This window comes from Lagopus muta, chromosome 2 (genome assembly GCF_023343835.1).
Source record: "Lagopus muta isolate bLagMut1 chromosome 2, bLagMut1 primary, whole genome shotgun sequence".
Taxonomy (NCBI): domain Eukaryota; kingdom Metazoa; phylum Chordata; class Aves; order Galliformes; family Phasianidae; genus Lagopus; species Lagopus muta.
This window is the reverse complement of record NC_064434.1, coordinates 68,973,476-68,988,018: the sequence shown is the minus strand read 5'-3', so window position 1 is coordinate 68,988,018 and position 14,543 is coordinate 68,973,476.

Below are 14,543 nucleotides of genomic sequence, written 5' to 3'. Positions count from 1 at the left end.
ACAAGTATCTAAAACACAGTAACTTGTAACTCTATGAAAGAGTAACTCTATGAAACACTTTTTCAACATAACATTGAACCATTAGCTATGCCTTTTTGCCAGCAATAAGCAAGAGCCTGCATGCTGCATTTGTAAATATTTACATGTATGTCTGGAACGTGGCTTGTCTTTCATGGCACTGTCACCACTGCTGAAATGCACTACCCACCACCTCATCACGCTCACACCCAGTGTTTGGTGTCCAGCAGTGTTCAGCAAGCAGTGATAAATGTCAGTGGGTACCATTTTTTTTCCACATGGAAGATTTCAATTCCATGTCTTTTCTTCACATGCACTTCCATGTCAGATACCATTGTGTCAGACTGCCACAGCAACAAAATGTAACGGAATATTGATGGAAAGGTTCAATCTCTACTGACGTACCTCCACTGTCTGCCTCTGACTTTATGGGCTGATATCATAAAATAGGAGGCATTACTTTCAGAGCAGACCTCAGACAAAACTCTGTGGTATAATAGTTTACCTTTTAAACAAAGTAATCAGTGTTAAGCCTGTGTCACTCAGGTATTGATGTAGTCCCTACTCGTTCTGATTTATGTCTTATTGTGTTTAATGAAGGATCTCACTTGAAGAATAGGTATTATTTAGTATAAAAATTGTGCCAGAATATGATACTTGAAATAAGAAGTGTTTATATTGTTGGGAAGTGATGTAATGGCAGCTTGACTTATGTTTATTAGCATGTGAAAAGCATTAGCAGTATATCTGTCTGTTTTCTATTAAATATTCGTATGCTACAACAAAAAATATCCATGGATAACAAACTGGAAACTATGCATAACTGGCTGCCTTTAAATTTTCTTGTTTTCTTTTTCTTTTTTTTTTTTTTAAACTAATTTCCAGTGAATAAGCAGGCTCCATAAAGGTGATGTAGAGAGACAATATGCATAAGGCTCTTTTTAATAGGAAAGAAAATAAAACTAACCTAAAAATAACTCTGCTTTTCCTATGTGTTTTAGGAAGTATGGATACTTCTGAATTTCTGTTTTGATACAGTAACTTTTTTTTTTTTTTAGTTTATATTCCTGAAGGATGTGGAAGCTCTGCTTAGTAATTACAGGCCTCTCTCAGTTGATTTGTGCATAGGGAGAATGTTTGTTTGTTGATTTTAAATATCTGATTTATTTTATGGAAGATGAAGCCTCTGTCTAATATCTTTGTGAATCTAGGTGTTACTGTATTAGAAGAGAAACACACCACAGATGAAACAGGCTGTATAGTTACAAGTTACTTTCTTATTTGTGTATATATAGATTTATCTTCTTCTACCAAATTAAAAAAAAAAAACAGAAACAAAACCACTCCCTTCTAGGGTAAGTATTTACACATTATAAATGATATTCTTTTTTTTTTTTTTTTTTTTTTTTCAGCATTTGCCACAGTCTTTTATAGCATTTTGGTGTTTTTCTTTTCCCTGTTTATTTGTTTTGAGATAAGTAGTATCTTCATCTAAAAACTTTTATCATCAATTTGAAAAGTTGTGTGATGTGAAAGTACATATTTTAGCTTTATATCTGAACAGTTCAGTTCTCACAACATAGTGGTCTTTTAATAAGTCAAGTATTTTAAAGCAAAAATATGCATCAAAGACAAGCACTCCGACGGATGTATTCCAATTAAAATGATTGGAGTGCCATTAAACTGAAGTCCTATTTGAGAAATGATAGAATGTGAGAAATTATCAGCTTTATGCAATTCACATTTAAAATCTGAGGACTGTACTAAAGTAACATATTAAATTTCACAGCCGATTTGAAAGAAGCTTCAGGCCATTTTCTAAAGATTCTACGGGTTTAGTGCTGCTTTTAACAGCCAAAGAACTATGTAGTATGTAAGAGGTGATCTGGCATATGAAAGAGAATATAACAGTGGCTTCTCATTCCTTTATGATGTATATGATACCCTAGAAAAAGGCTTCTGAAAGTAACTTCTATCAATAGAAATTTCAGCCGGGGTTAGATTTTATAAAATAATAGTTTCCCGAAATTGTTTTTTTTTCTCTTCACATTAATTTTATTAAATGATTCATAAGTACTGTGAGCTGGAAAATAATGACAGTTGAACATCAGAGTCAATATTTGGGAAAGCTAGATAGGACCATTTCACTAGAATTTAGGTCAGTGGGGATTGCATGGAACTTAAAGTTAGGGGCAATAATTCATTTGTAAATGAAGTCAACAGAAATTACTACTTTTAAAAGTACAGATATGTCAAACCTTTTGCAATGGTGGAAGAACTTATTTGATGTGAGTAAAGCAAAACAAATCCAAACAAAAACCAATAATTCAAAAAACCTCAAAAGTTTTTCCTAATAGAAAACTTTGTACCGTTAATGATAATAGGACTGTAGGGAGCAAGAGAGGAAGGAAGATTTGCAAACAAGTAGGTGAAGTGGCCAAAGTAGCAAGGAGGGGGACAAAGCCTCTGGGTAACCATCTGCTGGTTAGAGATGTCCGTGTGACAGTGCTGTAACTCTCAACACCATAACTTGGCCATTAGCCCACTGAGTCCCAGAAGAGTTTTCCCATTGTTCTAAACATCTGTGGAAATATCCTTACTCAGGATGTGATGAGTCAGTGAAACGTTAACTGTAATTAGATTGTAATGGAATCTTGTCTGATTGTTTTGCGATTGCAACTTTCCAATTGGTTTATATCTAGATTTCATTTGCAATTAGCCTATTGTCATTTGAGATTTGTAAGATAAATTTCCTCTTTCAGCAGTACTGGAATGTATGTAGAAGATTTACAGAAGTTTGCATTCTCTATTTCCTAAATAGTTATGTTTTTTCTTATTTTTTTCTTACTATAGCTTAAATGTGAAAATTGTTTTCTATGCTCTCAAAGTTCAGAAGCAATTATAGCTACAGATGTCAGGAATGATTCTCAACAACTGAGGAGTCATTTCCCCATGGAAGTTAATAGATATTATCTTTTCTGATCTTTAATTTCAGTATAAATAGATTTGTTCTGCAGTTAGTTGCAAAACTCCCTGCTTTTAATGACAAAAGATGAGGAAGAGAATCTACCAAAACAGATGCACTATATTGAATTCACTACAGCTCCTATTTTGTTAATGACTGTTGAAGTCCTGATAAGTATGTTGCTACAGATAGATGCACAGACAAGCTAGTGTGAACATGAAACATGTCTAGGATCGTTTGGAAAAGTGGAAAACCCCTGCATTTTTCTGCGGAAACCAGACAGGGTAAGATTCATCTTGTCTGCGTGACATAATGTCTTCATTACAAGACTGCATGTTAGAAATAGGAACAGTGTATAATTTTGCAGAGCTTGGTGGAAGTTAGATACCTAATCTGTCATTTATTTCTTTTACTCTAGTTGATGGTCACTTCTGAAGGTCAAATTGTTGTCTCTGAATACCGGTGTCTCAGATAGCAAGGATCACCTTTTGGAAGTTCTTATCTCTTTCCACTCGCTGCCAAAGAAAACTTGATGGCTCACTTAAACCTTGATAATGTGATTTTTATCTTGCCCATCTTGTTTTTCCTGGTCTTCCTGTATCCAGCAATCAACTTTTCTAAACTAACTTACTATGTATCAATCTTTTTCTGTTAACTATTATATAAAATCATCTTTGCAGAACACTCACTGATTCTGTGTGAACATCCTGCATAACCAGTGACTTTCTCCATGTTAATTACATGCACAAATGAAAGTCTGAGTCTTTACACTTTTTTTTCTCATGTAAAAATTGGCTTCAGCTTGTTCTGAAAGCAGTGTAGAAATAATCCAGTTCCTTCAACAATATTATTACTGCATGGAAAACTCGAAAACAAACTTTAAACTCAATATAAACTTAGGTTCTACTTTCAGCTCTTGAACCATCCACAGGATTTGACATGATTTAGGTAGAAAAATATCTGGCAAACTGTATTAACACCAGTGAAGCAACTCAGCCTGATTAGCAAATATTATTTTTGCTTGGACCGGAGGTTCAATTCCTAAGGCTTGAAGAGACTTGATCTAGCAGGAATAGGTGAATCCCACAGCAACTCTCAGAACTTGCAATCCTTAGAAGAGATTAGCTATTGTAAGAATATTGATGTATTGTGTGAGTCACTAAAGCACCTGATAGGTAGAGAATGTTTTATAAGTGCAGAGAGACTTCTTCTAGAAACTAGTGGTTCTGTGGAAAAAGTTGAAGACTGCTGTGAAAATCATGCTTAAGGTCAGAGTTGTTATTGCAGAAAAATACGTGAAATCATCTTATAGAAGTTATCAAAGCAAAGCAGTATGTGCTGGCTCAGACACTGAACTACTCTATAAATGATAGCAGATGAAAAGTTGCTTCAAATGAGAGACTGGAGTAAAAAAGCCTGATTTCTGTGTATGAACTTCTGACCATGTATGAGAAATTAGACTTGTCAGTTCCAGATTTCTTCTGTATGAGAAGGTCACAAAGAATGAAAAAAGCTCAAATTAATGTAAGCTCAAAAGAAGTCACATAACTTCATAAAAGTTTATCTGTTAAGGAAATGAGAAAACTATCAAGAGATGAGGAAGAACACTATGAAATTATAAAAAAAAAAAAAAAAAATTCTCCACAGAAGGATATTTATTTTCATTCTTCACTATGTAGTAGGTTGTCATTCTTCTGACTAGAGACGGAAATGGAAAGAAGTATTTTCCAGCTGTTGAGCTCCTTTTTTGACCCCTTTGCAAAGGAAAAGCAATAAAACATGTCATAGAATCATAGAATAGTTTGGGTCGGAAGGAACCTTTAAGATATCTAGTTCCAACCCCGTGCTATAGGCAGGGACACCTTCCACTAGACTAGGTTGCTCAAAGCCCTGTCCAGCCTGGCCTTGAATGCTTCCAGGGAGGGGGCATCTGCAACATCACTGGGCAACCTGTTCTGGTGTCTCACCATCCTCACAGTAAAGAATTTCTTCCTAATATCTAGTCTAAACCTACCCTCTTACAGTTTTAACCTATTTCCACTCATCCTGTCACTACCTGCCCTTCTAAAATGTCCTTCCCCAGCTTTCCTGTAGGTGCCCTTCAGGTATTGGCAGTATCTTCCTTACAGAGTTTTGCTCATCCCAGCCATGCTGCCTGCTCTGACAATGTTCTGCTCTGTCTTCCAAATACAGATTTAAGAAGCCCTTCCTCCCTTCTGGGAGTCCTATGAACCTGGTATGCCAACTTCACCAAATCTGTGGCAAAATGTCTAGTAGCCTCTGTACATCAAGGGCTTCAACCCAAGTACATCCTTTCAAATATTAAATACAAAAATGGATTGACACTTAAAAGGGAAAAAAAGCCAAGCAGACAAAAAAATTCAAATGTTGAGTAGTTGAAAGAAATGTTAAATCATGGTCTCAAATGTATGAGCCATGCAGGAGACGGGGGGGGGGGGGGGGGGGGAAAAGCTGTAGCAGATAACTTTAATTGATAATACAGACTGTTAATAGCATGAAATCTGAAATACCTGGCAGTATTATGAGCTACATGGACTATAGAATTGACGTGTGATAAAACTTTTCTTTCAATTTATTATTAATATGTACTAATAAAGTGAAGTAGAATTTACTGAATAGATGTAATCCTGAATTCTATATTTTTGGTTTTTGAAAACTTTTGGGAAGATCAGGATTTGTTTAAGTTGTGTTCTTAATGACTCTACAGCTCTGTCATGAAAATTAAACCAGTGCTGTTATAAAGAGAGAAGATGGAAAATGGGAGAAAGCACGCTTTTCCATCATAGAACATCTGAAAAGAAGTTAATTCTCAAATGCAAACTAGTAATTTTATTGTACTGCAAACATCTGTGTCCTGAAAGCAATTTTTCATGCAGCCAGCAGAAATGAACACTTCCCATGTGTGCTGGCCTAACACTGGAGAACTGTTTAGAGCTGTTGGAGGATGTTGGGATGAAACACTTTCCTTTGGAAAATAGCAGGCTGTTGAAACTTAAGCTTTTTAGGAAAGGGTTTGTTTCAAAGAACTTTTGATTTTATGAAAGGAAAAGAAAAACGTATTGAGACTGCCAAAGAAATTTTGGCTTAAGGTTTTTTTTAATACGAAAGTTACATTTTTAGTTCGAATGGACTACTAATTCCAATAAATTAGTTAATTTATGATAGTAATTAATTAACTTCCTGTAAAAATATTTCAGTTTTATTTTGAAAAATCTACTTGAACTGCTGCTGTTCCAGGGAGATGCCACAGCAGAGCAGAAGATATATCCTTTGCACATTTTAACTGGATATTCTCAACAACAAGCTGTCTTAATTCCAGTGTAAGAAAATAAAACTGTAAAGTTGTCTCATAAATGCTGATAGGTTTTTTTTCCCAATATAAATACCTTATAGCAGGAATTCTATCTAGCACGGTTAAATACAAATCATAGAAAATAAATAAAATGAAATCATTAATGGTATCTCTCAGCAAAAATACTGGTGTAGCATCGTGCACTTTTCCTGCTTTCTGCACAGCAAGAATACTTGCTTTCCAAGCATCAGCACACACTTAACTTAGTTTTTTGAGGACTAAGTCCTTTGCACATCTGTATGCTAACTGTGAATTTAGCGTTCTCTGAATCAACAGTTTAAAACCTGTTCACGTACATTACTTTTTCAGTAGGCATCAATGTGGTTGTTTGGGAACGTGCTAGGGTGTGACAAGGGGGGAAAAAAGTGAAGAGTTTGTTTTATTTACATTTGGCAAGTACAGAGGATTATCAAGTATATTAGACTGTGAAAACAAAATCAGATTTTCTTCATTGTCTCCCATTTTGTTTCAGTTCAAATACTGATAGTTGTCAAGCAAGCATGGTGTCAGATAATTTAAGATGTTTGGAGATTAGCTTAATGTGTCCTGGTTCACTGAGCCCTGACATGCTAATCTCATTCTCAGTTCCTATTATATACGAATTATCATAGGTGATTTTGTTGTTGTTTTTGTTGGGGTTTTGTTATTTGTTTGCTTAAATCCTAAATATACTGAAGACCTTCCTCATCCTCTAAGAAGTGTTAATAGCTATGAGGAAAAATTTTAAATTAATGAACACTCCATATCAAACAGTATTTTTTCTGAATGCATTAACTAAGCATGTGTTAAATTTAAGCAGTCCTGGGCTTGCAAAAACAAAGTTTCTCTAAAATAAGGATTTATGGGAGTAGAAGCAGCAAACCACTGTGAGCACTAAGGATTTCCCAAGACAAGAGTGTGTCTCATGCTGGACTTGAGGAAATGTTTCATATGGTCATACTTAAAAGGTAGAACAAACAGCTGTTAACTAGATTTCTCAATAGATAGTTTAAAAAAAAAAAAAAAAAAGCAACTAATATGTTGAGAGTATTTTTTTAATCATATGAGAAAGAAAAAAGACTCTAGTCTAAGAGCTTGGACAGCCCTTAGATTCTAGGAAAAGTGTTAATTTAGTGCTAGTGTAGAAATATGACCATTAGAAATCTGGCTTTTTGGAGAATGTTCTTGTGTGACCGTGTTTAAATTAACATACTGAGATTCAAACAAGGCCTATATTCTGTATTTAGGACTATCCTGTAGCAAAGTCTATGAGCACTTTCATATTCTTAAACCAAGTTCTATCAAGTCTCTTGTTCATGCATTGTTCTGCCACTATTCATGTAAATTAAAGCATTCTTAAACCTCTGCCAGAATTGTCTTATACTGCTTTATCTTCCTACATTGATACATGTTCCGCCTTTATTTCTAAATAAGGATAAATGGGATTGTGTAGGTGTAAAAGAGAGAGATTCACTGGGAATCCTGAAGTCTTGATATATTATAAAACAACCAGATTTACTACTAATATGCTTCTGTCCTTTTCCTGGTTGTTAGCAGATAGATCTCAGGCATCTTGTTGACTCCCAAGCTGAGTTTGCAAAGGAAATGAAAAAGCACTTGTGGTTTTTTTGTTTTTATTTTCCTTTGTGTGAAACCCCATAAGCAAGAGAGGGCACCTGCTCAAATTAGTATTTTCAGGATGATAAAAATATCAAATCCAAAAGCTAGATGACTTCTTTTCCTTCTGCTTAATTTGCTTCATTTTGAAGCGATTTTGCCATGTGTTCCTATTAACTTCATAAATCAGCATGTGTATGAGAAAAAATTCATGAAATTCTTGGTCTTAGTTTCAGCTGGGACAGAATTGTTTTCTTCATAGTGTCTGATATGACAGTGTGTTTTAGTTATAAGTGAAAACTAATGTTGATGGCACACTGATGTTTACAGTTGCTGATAAGCAGTGTTGAACAGAGCCAAGGCCATTCTCTGTGAAGGGCCCAAAGAGCTGCGAGGGAACAGAATTAAGACAACTGACTTAAACTGGTCAAAGAGATGTTCCATACCACATGACATCTAGCAGAAGAAGTTTTGAAGGGAGTGGGGGTTCATTTCTCCTTCTTTTCTGCTGCTCAGGGCATTGTTTGGAGGTGGTGAGAAATTGCTTGTGCATCACTTGTTATACACATTTGCAAAAATACATACAGTTATGTAACTATTATCTTTTTCCTTTTCTCTATCTTACTAAATGGTTTTATCTCAACCCATGAGTTCTACCTAGTTGGTTTTCTTTTAATTCTCTCTCTCTTTTCTCTGGAAGGAGCAGGAACGAGCAAATGACCATGTGGTGCTCCGTCACCTGCTGGGTTAAAACACAGTAATCTCTTAATATTTATTACTTTTTTATCTTTATTACTTATTGCCCAGATATGTCTCTAAAATACTATGTGTGTATAATTAAAGCTATAATAAATTTAAATATTGTTTACAAAGTTATTAATGAGGCTATTGAACAAAACTGCATTTTGTTTTCTTGATTAGGTTTAAGATTTCTTTTACTTTTCTACTTGAGAAAATGTGGTGTCCTTTTGCATAGCATCTGTCATGAATTAAATGCATCATTCAACAACTTTTATGTGATTCCTATATGTTCTCTTTTTATATAGCAAACAAACACAGTGTTCTGAAGCATTGCAAACTGACAGCCATTTGTATTACATAGATAAAGTATGCCTGCTCTTGCTCCTACAGCAATAATGTAGTAGGGATGACTGTGCTGATAAATGTAACAGTGGTAATATTCCAAGGTAATGTGGTCATGGCAGAGACAGCTTATTAAATGTATCAAAGCATACCACAGATGACAGCTGAATGAAGTTGGATGGTTAGGAATTGACTGTGGTTGAAAATATGTTTTATTTCCTTGAATTTTAACTACATAAGTACAGACTCCACCCAAACAATTGTTTGTTCTCTAAAACACAGTGTGGTGATGCATAGAGACAAAAACAAAAGAACTTCAGATGTTCAGAAATGAAGTAGAACAATTAAGCATGATGTCATTTGGATTCAACTGTTATGACAAGGGATGACAAGGAAGAGAACAAAACATGAACTACATGCAAACTGTTATTCCCTTTCTGTGAACAGCATCAGAACGTTTTGGGCCTGCAGGCCGAACAAGCAACATAGTTAGTTGAGTGATGCTTAATTTCCAGCTAATTACTGGCACTTGAGTCAAAGCAGGCTTGTACAACTGCATTGACTGACATAAGCTCTGCTATGGGATAAGGTGCAGTATGACCAATGCTTTGCGAAGTCTTAGAAAAATCTTGCTAAAATCTCAAGGAAAGATTAAGCTTTCTCTCATTCATCTTTATTTCCTTTTAAGCCTCAAAGGCTCAGTTCTGATCTCATTAAAATCAATCTGACTTTTAACATTGTGTTCTACGAGGTCAGCGTTAAGTTATTGAATGGCAGTTTGTGCCCTCTTGGATCTTTTTGTGCGCTAGAAAACCATACACTCTTTTGATTCCTACCAGTCTCCTAACACTTTAAACATACTAACATGGAATTCTGAGATTCGTGTGGGTGACTGAAGTAATCTCTTTTTCAGAGACCTCATTTTGATTTGGTAGTTTCAGGCAGGAGCACTGTGTTGTGCTGATCAGTGACTATCTAACAGTATGAAACAGATCTCAGAAACCTCCACACAGGGATGTCAGTAACTTCAAATGGAAATTTCAACTGGAAAATTTCAATTACACCACTTAGCACAGAGGAATGAAGACACAAAATGTAAACATAGTTTTATCATAATGTGTGGAGTTAGTCTGTGCGGATTTTAAAGAAAACTGCAATTAGAACTTTTACAGTGTGGTGACAATATCAGCATATTTATAAAGGAATGCTATCAGACATATGATCTGCTATCATGATCGGGAGCAACAGAAAAAGAAAATGCTAACATAGGCAAAAAAATCCTTTTCTTCATATCCATATCTTCATTTTAGTTGGAGTGCTCTCAGCTTTATGATGCATGCTGTCATATATGTTATCATTTATTTAAGTAAAGAAAAACAGGCCACCTGGAGATGTTTTAGATGTACTGTCATTGGAAAAGTTCAAATTCAGACTGGTCTGGGCTTTGAGCAATCTAATCTAGAGAAAGATGTACATGCCCATAGCAGGTGGCTTGGACTAGATGATTTTAAGGATCTCTTCCAACCTAAACCAATGTATGATTCTATATTTCTATGAAATTACAAGACTGGCACCCAAACTATTAAAATTGCAGTAAGACTGTGAGAGCTGATAAAACTTTGTGTGGTTCCAGATAGCAAGAGAGCAGGAACCTTCATTTCTTTTTTTGCAGATACAACCATAGGAGTGTCTTAGGAAGTGTAGCAAGCACATGTAAGATATATTTATTAATATTAACTGACTGACCTAAAAGTTCTAGACATTAGATCTATCCTGGGAGAACAAGAGAAATCTCACTAGGTCCAATGCATGAACAGGTAAAAATATCTCTAATAAATTATAAAAAAAAGTAGAAAGATCAGAAGAAAACATCTGTGAAGGTAAACAGCTGAATTATTAGATGTTGCATTATTAGAAGAGAATTAAATCTAAAAAAGTAGCAAAACCAGTATTTTAATTGAAAAAAAAAGTTGAAAATGAAGTCTTCCTTGAAGATTGTTGTTGTGAAACAACAGTGATTATTTCAGAAACTGGCTGAAATATTTCTCCGGATTTCTCACTAACAATAGCCACTCACATGTTCTATGCTGACATATATTACAGAGGGCATCCTGTCTTAGGCTTTGGGAGGTAATTTGGACGTTGCTTTTCACAAGCGATTGCTGGACCAAAAGGATATGATGGAGGGAGTGGGTTAAGCATCTCAAATGGGAAATGCCGTTTTTCAGCATGTCCAAGTGCCACATCCGGCACTTTAGCCACAACAACCCCAGGCAATGCTACATGCTTGGGGCAGAGTGGCTGGAAGACTGTGTAGAGAAAATGGACCTAGTGGTATTGGTTAACGCTCAACTGAACATGAGCCAGCAGCGAGCCTAGGTGACCAAAAAGGCCAATGGTATCCTGGCTTCTATCAGAAATTGTATTGCCAGCAGCAGCAGGAAAGTGATCATTCCTCTCAGCACTGGTGAGGCTATACGTCAAGTACAGTGTTCAGTTTTGGGTTCCTCGCTACAGGAAAGCCATCGAGGCCCTGGAGTGTGTCCAGAGAAGGGCAGTGAAGCTGTGAGGGGTCTGGAGCACAGGCTTATGAGGAGTGTCTGAGGGAACTGGGATTGTTCAATCTGGAGAAGAGGGGGCTAAGGGCAGAATATTGCTCTCTACAACTACCTGAAAGGAGGTTGTGGTGAGCTGAGAGTCAGCCACTTCTCCCATGTAACTAGTGATGCAACAACAGGGGATGGCCTCAAGTTGCTCCAGGAGAGATTCAGGTTGGACTTTAGGAAATACTTCTTGTCCAAGCGATTCATCAGGCGCTGGAATGGGCTGCCCAGGAAGGTGGTGGAGCCACTGTCCTTGGAGACATTCAAGAAACACTTAGATGTTGTGCTGAGGGACATGCTTTAGTGGCAAATTGGCGGATGTTTGGACTGGATGATCTTAGAGGTCTTTTCCAACCTTGGTGATTCTATGATTCTATGAAATGGTACAGTCCATATATGAATGGTCATATGGAATGACCTTAAAACAGGCATCTTGTTTTCCTCTTCTTTGAGACCTGTAATTAAAGATCTCAAAAACAGTAGAATGAAGAGTATTATTCATTAATTGACATTATTCTGCCAGAACTGTAACAGGATATCAATGTTATTTGATGAATTTTATTTTACACCATGATCTATTCTCTTTATGTCATATGCTTATGAATGCTGTCACTGTTCCATTGGCTTGTGAAAGACAGATTTGCTGTCCGGCATGTTTCCTTCAAAAAACAATGGATGGTGCTCCAAGCACTTCATTACCTTACATCCTTAGAACAAAAATCTTCAAAAATTCAGACATGGTAGTAATAGTGTTCATTTACATAATCTCTTTTTTTTTCTTTTTTCTTTTTTCTTTTTTCTTTTTTCTTTTTTTTTTTTTTTTTTTTTTTTTTTTTTTTTTGTCTAAGGCAACAGTGAAAACAAATTTTTGTTGTTGAAGGGAACATTTTTCATATTCAAACCACAGGTACTAGGGCACAACCTGGAGGCATTATATCTGCAGAACACCAAGAAAAAGAATAACTCTGCTATTTCTCTGTATTTTACACTGAGTAGATAACTATAATTAAGAACTTCACAGTATAAATGTGTCCCCAAACACTTACATGAAATTCTCCATCAGGAGAAAATTTTGATGGAAAATGATGTTTGCAGCTAAGCTGAATGTTTTTGCAAATATAAGAACTTTTTCCGTTTTCTTAATAAAATGTCAGTATTTTAAAAGAAAACTTCTACTCAGCTGCATATTACTTATATCAACTTTTATTTGAAGAAATAACTGCTTATCACTCTGTTAAGCGTAAGCTATACATATGTAGCAACAACATTTCACTTTAAGCTATATAAAAATAATTGCATATTCAAATGATGACATCATGGTTTGTCTTGTGATACGTTGAATAGAAATGTTGGCTCTTAACAAATAGATCCTCTCTGTGTCATGGAAAACTCCCAAACTCACAGCTGTTTGCTGAGAATTGAATGCAAACCACAGAACTAATGTTTGCATATTTCATTTGATTCTGTTCTTTTCTCCCAGGTACTGACAGCTTAATTTCACTAGACAATAGCCAAGGACTTCATGGTTAATAGAGATGAACAGAATATTCTTTTCCTAGTTCTATTCTGAAAGAGGTTCAAGAGAGCTCTGGCTGAACAGCTGGGCTTGCTTTGTTCTTTCTAAATTACAGCTTTCCTGAACAACTTAAGCTTCTTCCCTCCCTTTTCCTTGGCCATACTAATTAAATCAGATCAGTAAAATACAAGGGAATGACTTTCCTTTACAGTGTTTGAGAAACAACTCCCCATCTTTCCTTCATTTTTTTAAATTCTTTGTTAAGTCCCATTGGCTTCAGGATCTATTTAGGCACATCTTCCACATAAGAGAATTAAACAGCCTTACTCTACTAGCAGTGACACTATCCAATTCTTAGTCTAACATTTCCTGTGTGGTCTTCTCAAGCCTGTGAGCTTAGCCAGCTGTGTGAACAGAGAGTAATGAGACTATTGCAATTCTCACTGCCGGTTACGTGCGGGTGAAGGGAACTGACCCCGTATTGCCTGTATTTTGAGTTCATGCCTGCAGTGCTAACACTTACTGTCCCATATATCCGCCAGCCACTCATATCAGGGCAAAGAATTTCAATAGCAAAGCTAGTATGCACAGAGGTTTTACTTATCCAAGCAGGATCCAATTCAGCATGAGCTGGGGTTACATGTAGTGTTTCATGCTCATAATGTTCTTTTCCTGGGCTCAGAAGAGGACCTTAATTTGTTTAGAAAACGTATGCCTAAATGCTTGGTCTTGCTGCAGATTTTGGCTGCAGACAAAAAGTATCTAGAGCTATGACCAAAACAGAAATCAATCTTTGTCTGCAGAATTTCTGTATAAGATTGTAAGGCCTGTATTAGAACAATGTACAGCATCAATGTTGTGAGGAGGTAGTTCTAACATATAATGAATTACTTGTCACACACGAAGAAAAGCTACAGAGCATTCATATTTCCCATCTCTGCTCGTTACTAATAAGGAAGAGAAATGTACTACCTGAAAAAAAGTATATTATTATAAAAGCACTATAAACTTTTATGTCTATCAGGTATCTTTGTGCCATTTAGAGCTTTTAGCCATATTGTGTGTGTACCAGGTGTGAAATAACTGTCTATAATAATCTCCAGCACCCATTAATCAAGCAAACAGACCCATAATACTAACTTAAATGCCAAGATACCAAAAAAAAAAAAAACCAAACCAAAACAAAAAAACCCAACGTAAATAATATTGTGAAAGTACTTTAATGATATTTATTGAGTTTCTCTCCTGTTTTGTTATTAAAATCTGGAAATGAAGCTGAACAAACATAATCCCCAGCCAAAGAAACCTCGTAAAAATAATCTGTATGCATCTGCATCCAAAATGTATGTCACATCCTATATATTTGTTCTGTTCAGAAGAAAAAAGAAT